The 14,981-nt window shown below is 39.2% G+C and overlaps 1 protein-coding gene across 4 annotated transcripts in view; it reads right to left on the bottom strand.

Annotated features, from left to right (window-relative positions):
* The window catches only part of TTC39B (tetratricopeptide repeat domain 39B), a 156,232-nt gene that overhangs the window by 80,490 nt on the left and 60,761 nt on the right, over nucleotides 1–14,981 (bottom strand). Inside the window, exon 1 of one of the 4 annotated variants that reach the window (XM_070794525.1) lies at nucleotides 7,378–9,137. The exons of the other annotated variants lie outside the window; for them this stretch is intronic. The gene's annotated coding sequence lies outside the window, so the exon portion shown is untranslated. Of the gene's footprint in view, nucleotides 1–7,377; nucleotides 9,138–14,981 lie in introns of those variants that run through there. 4 annotated transcript variants of the gene reach the window in all.

The raw sequence follows: 14,981 nt of genomic DNA, 5'->3' as shown, positions 1-14,981 counted from the left end.
AAGGGAGATGAGAGTTCCAAAGCAAAGTGAGGACAGTTGAAAAGGATGAAAATTCATTTTTGGATGCAAGATTAAGCGTGCCCAGATCCTACTCACTGAAAAAAATGGAAGGTGGGACTTACTGTCTCTTTAGAAAATAGAAAGAACCCCAACAGATGCTGTTTTTCTTGCCCACAGTCCCAGCAGGTCACGGACAGAGCCGGAAGCTAAACCCAGACCCTGCCATCTTTTCAACGTGGTTTTCTCAGGCAAAGCAAACTGTACTCCTCCACTTTATTCAAAACAAATAACAACAGGATGTTAGTTGGCAAGAGACAGATACAGCTCGTATTTCATTCCGCTGGTTTTCTTTACTGATTTTTTTCAAACTTAAGTGAAAATTCCTGCCCTACTGGAGGGTTCTCTTATTTCTAGTGGAAAACTTCTACCAAATCTGTTAGTGATCCTTCTTCAGTTCCCTACTGCAGTGTGATTTAGGAGAAAGCATGCTGGACACACGCAGAATGCTGGGTTCTGTTCCAGGTGTGCAGGCAATGAGATTTTGGGTCAGTCGCTCACCTCTGCCAGGGGCTGGGAGGGGCAGCCTGGGGAGAGGGAGGTGGAAGCAAGCGGGGTGGGTAGGCTACTATTTGATGCACACAGAGTTTCAGTTTTACAACATGAATAGAGTTGCAGAGATGGACAGTGGTGATGGCTGCACCACATTATGAACATACTTAATACTACTGAAGCAGTGGTTATGATGGAAAAGTGTATGTTACATGTATTTTACAGCAATTAAAAAAATGAGGGAAAAAAACTGCACATATACACAAAAGCTGGAAGTGGGCTAAAAATTCCTTGGTCCTGTTTACCTCACAGGGATGTTCCAAGGAAGCAATGCATTCCACTTTGCAAAATCACTTTTTAAATTGAAAGATGACATAAACGTGGTCTGATGCTGTTAAAAGAGTTAAGTGATTGGGGCCAAGAACTCCCCATTAGACAGACCACTGCACTCCTGCTACTCAGCAGTCTGAGCTTCCCCATAGGGACAGCCAGAGGCCACTCAGCAGCACTCTGCCATTTTCATCAGTCCCTCCAAGTAGGGATGCAGAGCTTCTCAGGACACAGAGCAAATGCAGGTTTCTAGCATGATGCTAAATGAGGATAACTTTACCATTTCTTTTCAAACACTACCTAAAACACAGAGAAAAAAAAAACCTTTCTAAAACACAAAGATGAAACAAGTTTGCCTTTCATTTAGCTCATGATCCATGAGAGAAAGAAAAATCCATCACTACCCGAAAGTACCCAAAAGTTTTCCAGGCTAGAGAACATGTCTCTCCTCTGGGTTTCATGGTCAAAATTTAAAACTCATCACAGTATGATGAGTGGTCTACTTTTCAGCTGTTGTGAGTAGATGATGAGCTTTTTAAGGACAGGAATTCTCTTAGTCCAGAGAAGTTAAATCAATTTTGATTGAATGAATGATATTTGTATTGATTCTATATGTGTATTAGCACCCTTGTGCCAAATACAGTCTCAATTCTTGGTATTTTATGCCACATATGTAAACCATGGAAAGCACCCATCATTATATGATCATAGAGTCCTCATTCATAAGCAAGCAACTATCAGTAAATATTAGGGCTTCCCCCACATACATCTGGGCTTTCCTGATGGCTCAGCAGTGAAGAATCCACCTACAATGTAGGAGATGCAAGAGACGTGGGTTCAATCCTTGGGTCAGGAAGATCCCCTGCAGGAGGAAACAGCAACCCTCTTCAGTATTCTTGCCTGGAAAATCCTATGGACAGAGGAGCCTGGTGGGCTATCATCCATGGGGTCATAAAGAGTCAGACACGACTGAGCAAGTAAGCACGCACGCACATACATCTATCAGATTAGACAAGCAAAACAGAAGGGGAAACATAAATACACAAGTAATTAAGTGCCAAAGTTTAATTTTCTTTAACTCTTCAATGTACAGCTGTTTTTATAGTTGATCTACTGTATATATCCAGCCTGTGGTACCACGTGGGCACATACAATGGTTTGTTATACAGGAATGCTATCACCAAAAAAAAAAAATAATAATAATAATAACCTACACTAATATTAAAGAGGTGTGACGGCATATAAATGCTACGTATTAAGGCCTGATTTGTTGACTCATGGAAAAGGTTCAAGTTCTGCCACATCCACCAACTAAGAAGATAATGACTATAGCCCCAGACCACAGGAGAAATTCAAATCTTGGTCCCATATTTTCCTGCTTTCTAAAATACAGCATCTGTGATGACCTGAAACAAGATATTCTATAACCCACTAATCTAAAACGATCACCAAAGAAATCCAGTCATACCAGTTGAAGGGTCATGAAAGACTTTCCACACCTGTGAACTGATGAAATAGCAAAAGAAAAACAAGCTATGTATGAAATCCATGCCAATCTCATGTCCACATAATTTGCCCATAGGTGAGTCCTGCCCTTTCGAAACTAAGCCAAAGGCATAAGTGTAAATTTAGTTGAAAAGTAGAAAGCAAGTCAAAACAACAGGAAAATCTCAGCCTGAGGTCAAAAAACCTAAGCATTTTTCATGACACACATCTGCAGAATACATTGAAATTTCATTTACAAAAAGGGAGGGGGGCTGCCTACATTCCCTCAATCAACCCAAGATTAAGAAACACAATAAAACAGATCTGCCAACTTTCAGCATGATGGAGTCATGGTCAGCACCTTGGATGACTTGTGGACAACTGATTTAACCTATGCACCTCACTCTTCTCATCAGTAAAAGGGGAAATTAATTAACACAGTAGTTGTTTAAGATCCAAAACAGACTCACCATGGGTACTGGGCCTGACACAGAAGACATTTTAAGAACAATCTAGCCTATTTCTTTGCCATTTCTAGCCTATTTCTTTAAGATATGAACATAATGACACAGCAAAGAACTGCTAAACCTCCCTCAATGCTTTGTTCAGGAAATCACATAGAGTCTCAAAATGGCTTATCTCACGATAGGCCTCAGAGACTTCTGCTAGTCAAATGAGAGATTTGGTGCAAAAAAATGGGAGATGAAAACTATATACAAGTCACAAGTGAGTGATATGTTTATTCATAAGTTACTGGGTTGGAAATCAAAATATACCTCCATAAAAACAATGATTGATATGTATCTATACCAATATATATCTTTATGTATGTGTTAAACATGTGTGTATATATATATACATATATACACAAATATATGTACATATATATAGCATAAATCTCTATATACATTCATATGTACAGGCACACAAATATGTTAAATTCTCAACCTAAGCCATCAAAGCCTATTTAAGCCCTAAATTATTAACAACTGACCAAAGTCTTAGAGCCAGGAGCAAGGTGACTCCACTGCTCATACTCTAGTGACACTTCAGTGGTTCATCACTGTCCTTGCCACAGCTTCTTGGCAATGTCCCTTGGCACCTGTCTTTCACTAACCAGCCTATCCTCACTAGAACTGCAGGGCGCCCAAGCTTCTTGACAAACCCTGAAGAGATCGTAGTGAAGGGGATCAGAGTATGTCACCCCAAAATGTCATTTTCACATAAAGAGTATTTCAAGTTGAAGGCAACTAGCTCTCTGCTCCCCTCCTTTCTTTATAAAATTAGGGCATCAATTTCTTTTTATTAAAGATGTTTCCCTCTCCCACACTAGGTAGAAAACTAGTCCAGAGATAACTCTTAACCACCTGAGAGGACTCTTATCTGTGTGTCTGCCTGCATGCATGCTGAGTCGCTTCAGTCAAATCCAACTCTTTGTGACCCTATGGATTGCAGCCCACCAGGTTCCTCTGTCCGTGGGATTCTCCAGGCAAAAACACTGGAGCGGGTTGTCATGCCCTCCTCCAGGGGTCTTCCTGATCCAGGAATCGAACCACCGTCTCTTATGTCTCCTGAACTGGCAGGCAGGTTCTTTACCAGTAGTGCCACCCAGGAAGCCCCTTATCTGCATGAAAACCTTACTAAACGATTCTTGTTTAGCATACATCTTCTAGTCATTTTCCCATAACTTACCCACATCCAGTAGCCCCCCAAATCCTCTTCTTTTATTTAGCCTCTTCACACTTCATCATCCTTTGTTTAAATGATATGTTTCCAATTCCAACCACCTCCTTAAGGCACATTTCTTGGTGAACTTTCATATGTATGTATGCAGTTAAACTTGTTTTTCTCTTCTCTTCCTAACCTGTCTTTTGTCCATTTAATTTATAGGCCCCAAGTATCCCCAAGGGGATAAAGGAGAAAACTTTCCTTTCTTGCAATGGTCTCTCACATCTCAGGGACTTGGGCATAATAAATGCTGCCGCTATACCTGATTGCCACCAGTACCTAGCAACATCAGCCTCAATTCAGACATCGCCCTCCTCCAGAAAGCTCCCTGAACTCCTGCCATCACCCAGACTTGAGTCAGTCGTCCCTCAGCTTTGCTCCCACAGAACACGGACCTTCTCCATACTATAAAATCTATCCCATTACATCACAATAACAGAGTTCCTTGTCTGTATCCCCCAATAAACTGTAAGTGCCTAAATGAATATTAATAAGTCAAAACATCTGCCTTATTTATTTATTTACTTAAGTCCTGACTAGCTCACTCTCAAGTAATAACCCTCTGACAGCACAGGGAGACCTCTGAATCCAGGCTGCCAGGGATTCTTCTTCAGAGTCAAGGCCAGCCAAACTCTTCACAGGTTCAGGTTCTTACTCTCTTTATTTTTTGTTTTGTCAAGTTGGCTGGTTGGTTTGTGTTTGCTGTGTGCTCTTGATTCTGGTTTTGATTTCTTAGTATATGTCTTCCATGACACTATAATGGAATGAATCGTGGTTAAGAAATCTAGCTACTGACCCCATTTTAACTACTATATGATCTCTATCTTTGCTCCCCCATCTGTAAGTTGAGGGGATAGTCTAAGAGTGGTTCCTAAACCTCACTGCTCACAGTCCTGAGGGATGCCTGTAATAAAAACTGTTCTCTGTCTAGCACAGGGAACTCTACTCAGTGCTCTGTGGTGACCTAAATCAGAAGGAAATCCAAAAAAGAGGGGATATCGGTAGACATATAGCTGATTCACTTTGTTGTACAGCAGAAACTAAAACAGCATTGTAAAGCAACTAGACTCCAATAAAAAATAAATACATAAAAGTAAAATTAAACACTATTCTCCCTCTAGAGCTCAGGTAACTCTGATGAGCGGCCAGGTTTGGAGACCACTGGAAGGGGCAGAGATTTGAAATCAAGTCACATCTGGGGCCGAGTTCTAATTCCTCCACTCACTTCCTGTGTGACCTTTAGCAAATTACTTAACTTCATCTCCGTTTACCTGCATGTCAGAGCACAGATAGTAAGTAGTTTACAGGACTGAAGGGAAGGAAGATTAAGGTACAAAAGAAGAGTACCAGCTCGTGGCTGGCCCACTGCAGATGCTCAGTAAACGGTAATGACACCCCTCCACGCCTCCTGTGCATTCTCATAGCATCCAATCATTTCTCTGTCATGGCCTCTAAGAGTTTCCAGAGAGCAAGGCACCTCTGTTTTATTCTCCACCCCATCCCCAGTGCCCAACACAGTGCCTATGACACTGCCCAATATTATTCAATAAATATTCATTCAATTAGTGAATCAGTAACATATCAGAATATACTAACATAACTGATTTCCCTCCCTTTCTCAGTAGACTAAACTGTGAGCTCCTCCAAAGCTGGAACTATTCCTTGTTTACTGATCTAAAATTCAGTACTTAATATAGTGCCTATTACATGCTTGTTGAACTAATTATTTTCAAAGTCTCTTTCTAGGTCAAGCGTACCAAGGATCTGTGGCTCCAGAAGATCTGAGACAGAATTAGTTGCAAGTGTTTTATGTCTTTTATATATTTGGCTGCAAAGTACCAAAACTTCTACAGTTGAAAAATTAGCACACATATAATGAAATAATTATGCACTTTCTGAAGGTTCCCCTCACCTGCTACCAGTATCTGCTCCATGAGGGCAGATATAATACCTCGTTCAGCATCATGTTCCCAGAGCCTAATAAGAGCTTTGTGACAAATATAAACATTTGTTGATGAATGAATATAAGTTCTTTGCCAGTCTAGGTAAGGCAGAATTTCCTATTTTTAGGACTCTTTCCTCATTGAATTCAAAGTTGCTGCATTTAGGAATGACGAAATGTTCAAAAATAAGAACAGCAGATGTTTCATCTCTGGGTGGTAGAGAATTTCTTTTTTAAAATCCTTGATTTATTTTACTCTGCAGAAAATCAACCAAAACACTAGCACCCAAAAAACTCACATAATAAATCACCTTAAGTCAAATATATTCTGCATCTAAAGATGACTATTACCAGTTGGTATTTTAAAGTATTATGACTATTGAGCCCTGAACTTAACTTTGAGAAATTGCTTTAGTTAATGTGATTTTAAAATAAAAGAATGAGATCCGAAACCAAATGATATGAATCAGATCACTAAAATAATAAGACTTTCATGTAACAAAGATTAATCAAGAACATACGGGGGTTATTATGAAAACCAAAATTTTACCTCTGTCCTTACAAAAGATTCAAAATTGATTCAATAAAAATTCAGCAAGGATACAGTTGTAGCCTCCAGTGAATTCCAAAGAGGGAAAGTGGGACATAATGACTAAGGACAGATGTTTAGACTAAAGGGTCTGCGTCACCAGAAAAAAAATGGCACCGATTCAAATGCACAATTAGAAAAGGGTGGTCAGGCAAAGGTCACTTTGGGGTAACTCCCATTTATTGCGATCTGCTACAAAGAGACCGAGGGAACCCCACACAGCATGGAGAGAGGTGAGGTCTATGACTATCTCCGGAGGCTATTCTGCCAGCATGCCACAGTACTTAATTTTTCTTTAAGATTTTAATCACCCTAACAAAAACGCACCACGAAGCCAACAAAGGACAGAAGACAAACACAATGAATACAAAGTAAATGAATACAAAGTAAGCCGTCATCATCTTTCCATTGTTCTGCAGCCTCACGCACACCTTGCAAGAGCAGTAAACCAGCCATAGCATCCTTCTCAGCAGCAAGATTCGCTGTTTTCTCCCATTTTAGCACTCGCTCTCAGGAACTTCAGAAAAAAAGACACAGGGGGTCCAGGCTGGGGAGCAGGGGGAGCCCTGGCAGGCTTGACACGAAGGCTTTAATGAAGACAACATCAACTAACAAAAACTGCTAGCCTCCAGTGAAATTTCACTCTGATTTTTTTTAATCGGCATAGCTTTCCTTAAATTAAATCCTCACAGATCCAAAGAGAATGCTGCAATCATACCCCCCAGAAACAGCTAAATAAATGCAACATACTTACAGGTTTAGAGCAGCTGTAACTTTGAAGAAATGAATATAGAAGCCTTTTCCTCTCTCCTACCAGATTTTTTTTAAAGCCAATGGAAAGAAGAGACAGTTCTCAATTAAAAAGGCAAAAAATCCTCAAATTCTGATTTATGTCTTGGTCTCCTGTGAGACTCTCAATTAATAAGCGTAAGAAAAGAAGTTGCCCGGCTGTTGACAGCATCCCCGAGCTTCCCAGGGCAGAATTTAAGGCATGTCAGTTAAAAGTGGCAGCTACACTCACTGCCGAAAGCTGACGCTCCTGCAGGAAAGGATGCCGGGAGATTTTTTTTCCCCCAATCTCTGCTGCAGCCTAATTCTAATCCATCACTATTTAATTATCCTAGAGAAACAAGCAAGAAAAATACAAATGGCCTGGATTTATAAAATCTACAAGGTCTTTTAATGATTTTTCACCTAATCCAGGACTCACTGCTATCTAAAGAGGGTTAGGTGAAGAATAAAATGAGTTACCTCTTTTATTTTAAGGAAAATGTAAAAGCAGGCTGATGCACCCATGTTAGACTTGGATTTAATATCCTATTGACTATTTTAAAACACTAAATAAGGGAAAGTCAAGTTCTCTTAAGTTTTTAGTCTGATGAATTAAATGTGCAAAAGTTAAATTAGTGAAGTGAATGAAATATACATATGACCTAACAGTCATTTCAATATAGTTGGGAGCTGCACTTTAAAATCAATATTAGATAAAGAATATTTGAATTGGTTTTGATAAAACTAAAAAAAAAAATAAAAATAAAGTAAGCTTAGAGATGGTCACTGACTTGGCAACTTGTCTTGCCTGATGAGCACTTATACATACTAGAACTGGACTGTTTCTGTGATGGGGTTCACAATTCAATCTGATTATATAAAAGTATCAGGTAATGTGTTCTGATATTTTCTGACTGTAAAATAAACTCCTTACAGAGAACTGGAAACAAAGAAGGAAATTAAAACCAGCAGTAATCTCAAACTAGAGATAGCCAACTGTTAATACTTTACTTCTAGTCTTCTTTCTCCATTTCTTTCTCTTTTTTTTTATTACTATTGTTTTACATTTTGTATACTATCTTTTTCACAGAGATAATGTTATGATTATTTACCTATCAATGTGACTCATTTCTGAAAGTGCTCAAGAAAGCTGACATAGGCAGTGACAGACATTCAACATGTATTTATGCACCTACTATAGGCTGAGCATGGAAGACAGAGGATCACACAGAGCATGTGTGGTCCCTACTCCCTTGAAACTCTCGACCCAGCAAGGAAGCCATATACTCCTCAAACAGTCACAAATGTGATAGGTACTATACTTCAGAGGAGACCTACAGGACTCTTTAGAAATATGTAAGAGACCTGGGCTTGCAAAGCTCAGGATTTGTCAAGGAAGGGCAAGCCCAGATGCAAAATCATCAGTATAGTGTATTTCACATCTACATTTGCCAATCTTTTATCTAATATTCTTTTTTTCTTGTATCAAAAGAAACTTTGAGTTCAACTATATTCTTGTGAATAACCTATAATATATAAGAGAATAATTGATATGACTTTGAGAAATTACAAAAGGTAGACCATCCTGCCTCCCTAAAATGGTGAGTTCCCACATGTTTCTAAGAAATCTTCACCCACCTACTGTATAGCACAGGAAACTATATTCAATAGCTTGTAATAACCTACAATGGAAAAGAATCTGAAAAAGAAGATATATATGTATATCACTTCAGTTCAGTCACTCAGTCATATCCGACTCTTTGCAACTCCATGAATCACAGCACGCCAGGCCTCCCTGTCCATCACCAACTCCTGGAGTTCACTCAAACTCAGGTCCATCGAGTCAGTGATGCCATCCAGCCATCTCATCCTCTGTCGTCCCTTTCTCCTCCTGCCCCCAATCCCTCCCAGCATCAGGATCTTTTCCAACGAGTCAACTCTTCACATGAGGTGGCCAAAGTATTAGAGTTTCAGCTTTATCATCAGTCCTTCCAATGAACACCCAGGACTGATCTCCTTTAGAATGGACTGGTTGGATCTCCTTGCAGTCCAAGGGACTCTCAAGAGTCTTCTCCAACACCACAGGTCAAAAGCATCAATTCTATATACATGTATGTAAAACCGAATAATTTTGCTGTACATCTGACACATTGTAAATCAACTATACATCAACTAAAAATTAAAATTAAAAAAGAAAAGAAATCTTCAAGCTAAAATTAACTCAGCCATGTTCTGAATCTCATAAAGGCTAAAAGATTATCTTGAGAATACTGGAAATAATTTGACATGGATTTTTTTTTTTTTAACTTAACGATATTGATGTAATCTAACAACAAAAAAAAAAAACACCAAATATCCAAATAATTTGTGAAAATTATCCACATGATCAAGGTCAACATCAACAGTGAACAGTGATAAATCATTCTGACTGAATATGATATGATGAAAATGGCATTTTATACCTGTGGTCTTCCTCCCCAAATCCCATAATTCCAATCTTACCATGAGAAAAACACCAGACAAATTTCAGTATATGGATATCCTACAAAATATTCTGCCTCAAATTCCTCAAAAGCATCAAGGTCATCAAAAAGAAGACACAGTCTGAGAAACGAACATAGCCAATTAGGTAAAAACTTAGTAAATCTGAAAAAAGTATGGACTCTTGTTAGTGATAATGTATTAATGTTGGTTAATTAATAGCAATAAATTATGACACTAATGTAAGATGTTAATAATAGGGGAAACTGGGTATACAGTAGATGGGAACTCTTAACTTTTCTGTAAATCTAAAACTATTCTAAAAAATAAATCCTATTTTTTAAAAGTCCCTTTCCCAAAATGAAAGTAACTTTATTTTTTCTGATCATTAGTAAAACATATCCCATAAACATGTTTTGATAGTGCAAAAAGGTCATAAAGGGGATATTTTGAAATTATAAGTACTCTATAATTCCGTCACACTGAGATAACAAATTGCAAACACAATATGTATGTATATATACACCTATGTATGTGTGTGTATATATATGCATATGTGTGTGTTTATTTATATATATATATATGCCACTATTTTTAGCTGTGGTTAGGCTGACTAGTAGTGAATGTAGTGAAAGTCACTTAGTCAGTGTCCAACTCTTGTGATCCCATGGACTGTAGCCCACAAGGTTCCTCTGTCCATGGGATTCTCCAGGCAAGAACACTGGAGTGGGTTGCCATACCTTTCCACAGTCCATGGGGTCACAAGAGTCGGACACCCCAGCATTACCAAGTTTCAATCCATGGAATCTATGAATGTTACCTTAAATGAGCAAAGAGACTTTGCAAGTGTAATCAAGTTAATCATCATAAAATGGGGGGATTATCCTAGATTATTTGGTGTGGTTCCTAAATGCAATCACAGGTATTCTTATAACAGGGAAATAGAAAGGCATTTTACACAAAAGGCACAAGGTTATGTGACCATGGAGACAGAGCGATTTGAAAAGACCATGCTGCTGCCTTTGAAGTTGGAAGAAGGGGCCATGGGCCCAGGAATGCAACAAATCCAGTAGCCTTACTGACCTGTATCTCTTCTCTTCAGTTTTCTTTTCTCCAATTTTTCCATCAAAGCGTTCACTTTCCTGAACTTTTTTTTTTTTTTTTTTTTTGGTATAAACTCCATCCAGTCCCATCACTTCATGGGAAATAGATGGGGAAACAGTGGAAACAGTATCAGACTTTATTTTTCTGGGCTCCAAAATCACTGCAGATGGTGACTGCAGCCATGAAATTAAAAGACGCTTACTCTTTGGAAGGAAAGTTATGACCAACCCAGATAGCATATTCAAAAGCAGAGACATTACTCTGCCAACAAAGGTCCATCTAGTCAAGGCTATGGTTTTTCCTGTGGTCATGTATGGATGTGAGAGTTGGACTGTGAAGAAGGCTGAGTGCCGAAGAATTGATGCTTTTGAACTGTGGTGTTGGAGAAGACTCTTGAGAGTCCCTTGGACTGCAAGGAGAGCCAACCAGTCCATTCTAAAGGAGATCAGCCCTGTGATTTCTTTGGAAGGAATGATGCTAAAGCTGAAACTCCAGTACCTCATGCAAAGAATTGACTCATTGGAAAAGACTCTGATGCTGGGAGGGATTGGGGGCAGGAGGAGAAGGGGACGACGGAGGATGAGATGGCTGGATGGCATCACTGACTCGATGGACGTGAGTCTGAGTGAAGTCCGGGAGTTGGTGATGGACAGGGAGGCCTGGCGTGCTGTGATTCATGGGGTTGCAAAGAGTCGGACACGACTCAGCGACTGATCTGATCTGATCTGATCTTTTTTTTTAAATAACAATACATGTTTATTTCTTTTTTTTAATTAATTTATTTTGATTCATGTCAGTGTATGGCAAAAACCACTACAATATTGTAAAGTAATTAAACTCTCTTTCTTTACGCTCAAGGTTTTTCCCAGCTAATTCTTTTTTAACTGAGTTTTTGAGGATTTTGTCACAACGGTCAAAACAGTCATGTTTTTCCCGCTGGTGTCAGGCTTAAAAAATGATTTCCAACCCAAAGAACATAGAATGATTTACCTTAATTTGCTTTTACTACTTAAATAATAAAATCTCCAACTTATTTTCTTTGTTATTAAGAACCATGCAAAGCCATAAATCCTCCAACCACTGTCCCTCCACCCATTCTCCCCTGGACCAGCATCAACATTGAGAGTTGGCTGGAGTACAAGTGTTGAAGTGGGGAGACTGGAGACTTCCCAGAGACCCCCATCTGTTAGGGGAAGCACACTGACTGAAACCACCACCACGGCCAGGCACCGTAGTAACCACGTGCATGGGTTATTTTACCACAGGAGGTGCTGGTAAGGAACTAACCAGCCACCACCAACTGGGAGAGTTTGGAAAAAGTCAAAAGGAAACACCATGTGTCCTACCACCTCCCAGAATTATTCTTGCTGGAATCCATCTCAGCTGAGCAACATGTGAGCCACCAGGCAGGACCCTGAGTCAGAATAACTGGCCAAAGACAACCCAGAAACTAATCCTATCACCATAAAACCCAAGACTGTGAGCCAAGTGGCAGAGCAGTCCTCCTAGGTTCCCTTACCCTCCTGTTCTTCACCTGGGCGCCCCTTCCCAGTAAAATCTCTTGCTTTGTCAGCGTGTGTATCTCCTCAGACAATTCATTTCCAAGTGTTAGATACAAGCTCCCTTTTGGGCCTGGGAAGGGTTCCCCCCCTTCCTGCAACACATCCACACCCAGGCTCCCTTTGCAAAGTCTCTCCCCACGGACTAAATCAATGCCTGTTAAAGAAAAAGAGCTCAACAAACATTTGTTAAACCATACGAAGGAGGAGACTCACCCTGTCCCCAGTCCGATGAGGTGGGTCTCAAGACAGGGAAATGGTGAAGGATCACAGTCACTCATGTCTCAAAAATTTCACAGTCGTTTATGTTTTTCTTTGAATTTTTTAAAACATTTTATATCTTGAAGGAGTCATCCTAAGACTGCTAAGAAAATAGCCATAGCAAAATTTCTTGTACTTTGTAAGGAATTGTGGTTTTAGAAAATGTTCCCTATATGACATTGTACATTAAGTAATTGGTATAAAAATTATATTACATTTGGTTTATTCTTTGCAGTTTTACAAAATGCTTTCAAACAAATTACTTCATGAGTGAAAAATACATATTAAAAATAATATTTTTACTTATACTGAATTATCTAAAAAGGCATCCTTATACTATTTTAGTAAGTTCTACTGAGAATATCGGAGAAGGCAATGGCACCCCACTCCAGTACTCTTGCTTGGAAAATCCCATAGACCGAGGAGACTGTTAGGCTGCAATCCATGGGGTCGCTAAGAGTCAGACACAACTGAGCGACTTCACTTTCACTTTTCACTTTCATGAATTGGAGAAGGAAATGGCAACCCACTCCAGTGTTCTTGCCTGGAGAATCCCAGGGACGGGGGAGCCTGGTGGGCTGACGTCTATGGGGTCGCACAGAGTCGGACACGACTGAAGTGACTTAGGACTGAGAATATAGGCTCCATCCATGGAGCTGAACAATAAAATACTACAAGACAATGAGAATGCTATTTCAAAATAGATATGCTTTAAGTAGGCAATCACAGAATTAACTTCCTGGTATCAACTACCACAGCATTATTTTAATCAAAGCAAACAACACATTGTTGGGCAATTTTCTTTTAAATTGGGGCCAGAAATTTTTAATGACAAAGAATCTCTTAAATCAGTAGGGAGATCTGACAGACAGAATTTTATACACACACACACACACACACTTTTTTTTTAACTGCATAAAAGCCAGAGGAGTGACAAAAGCTATGCCTATACCCCTAAAAATGCTATTTTATCAGAATTACATGGAGCTTTAACACATTTTGAGATCATTCTCTGCTTATAGGTGATAAAAAAAAATACTCCTTGCTGGCTTGAATACTCTCACTCTGCACAATAAAAATAAAATAGATAACATGGAAATTACTTTATATGAAAATAAAAATCACACATAAATCCCCAAATACCTCTTCAGTATTAAGTAATTTCAGAGGCCTTTAGATTTGTTAGTGGCTAAATCTTCAGACTGTTTATTAAATGTGTATGATACATGATACTGAACCACTCATGATTTACAAATGTGCCTAATGCAAACATCACTCCATCTCTGAGGAGTTCTGGATACAATGTTCTACAAACATGATGGCACAAAGAGGAGGGTAGGAAGAAGAGGAAAGAGAGAGAACCAGGGAGACTGATTAATTTTCAAAACATAAACAGTGGAGAAATTTGACACATACAAAAGGCAAAGCTCCCTGCTTTTACACTGTGTTATTACTTATTTTAGGTTGCTATTTTTATCAAGAGGGATAAACATATCAGAAAACAGGGCAGATAAAAAATGACAGAAAGTGAACAAAGGCAGTGAAGCTCACTATATCCCCTAGAAGTCTGACAGCTCATTTCCATAAACTTCAGATGGAAATGGAGTCACCCCAGAGTTGAGAAACTGCAATGGCATCACTGACAATTCTGTATAGTGCTCACTACGCCCACAACTGGACATTACCTAATCATGCATGTATGGGTTGACTGACACAACCAGCCGTAATCATCATTAAAAAGAAGGAAGAAAAAAACACATCCCAAAAGATCCTTTAACTCATTCTCCTTTTGAACAATCACAGCAATATTATTGTGCCCGATACTTCCTAAGTTCTCAAAAAATGATGGCTGGATTTTTTTAACGCATTTCAAATCTTTGCAGTTTACTTTGAATATTCATCTACGGTTTTTGATTAGTACATTAATTCAACAAACTTATTAATTCGACAAATATATATATTGAGCTTCTGCTATAGGCCAAGCATTGTGCTTGGGTACAGGATGCACCATGATGGAACTTAAAGAGTTCAGAGAAACAGGTGGTCAGAAAACAAATGAAAAAAAAAAGCTACAAAATATGAGAAATGGAGTGAGAGGAACAAACAGGTTGCCAGGACAGAGGAATGAAGGAGGAGTAACCTATTCAGGTGGAGTCATTAGGCACAGTGGGAGGACAGAGCA

The sequence above is a fragment of the Bos indicus genome, chromosome 8, assembly GCF_029378745.1.
Source record: "Bos indicus isolate NIAB-ARS_2022 breed Sahiwal x Tharparkar chromosome 8, NIAB-ARS_B.indTharparkar_mat_pri_1.0, whole genome shotgun sequence".
Lineage (NCBI taxonomy): Eukaryota > Metazoa > Chordata > Mammalia > Artiodactyla > Bovidae > Bos > Bos indicus.
This window is presented reverse-complemented; position numbering and strand designations above follow the sequence as displayed.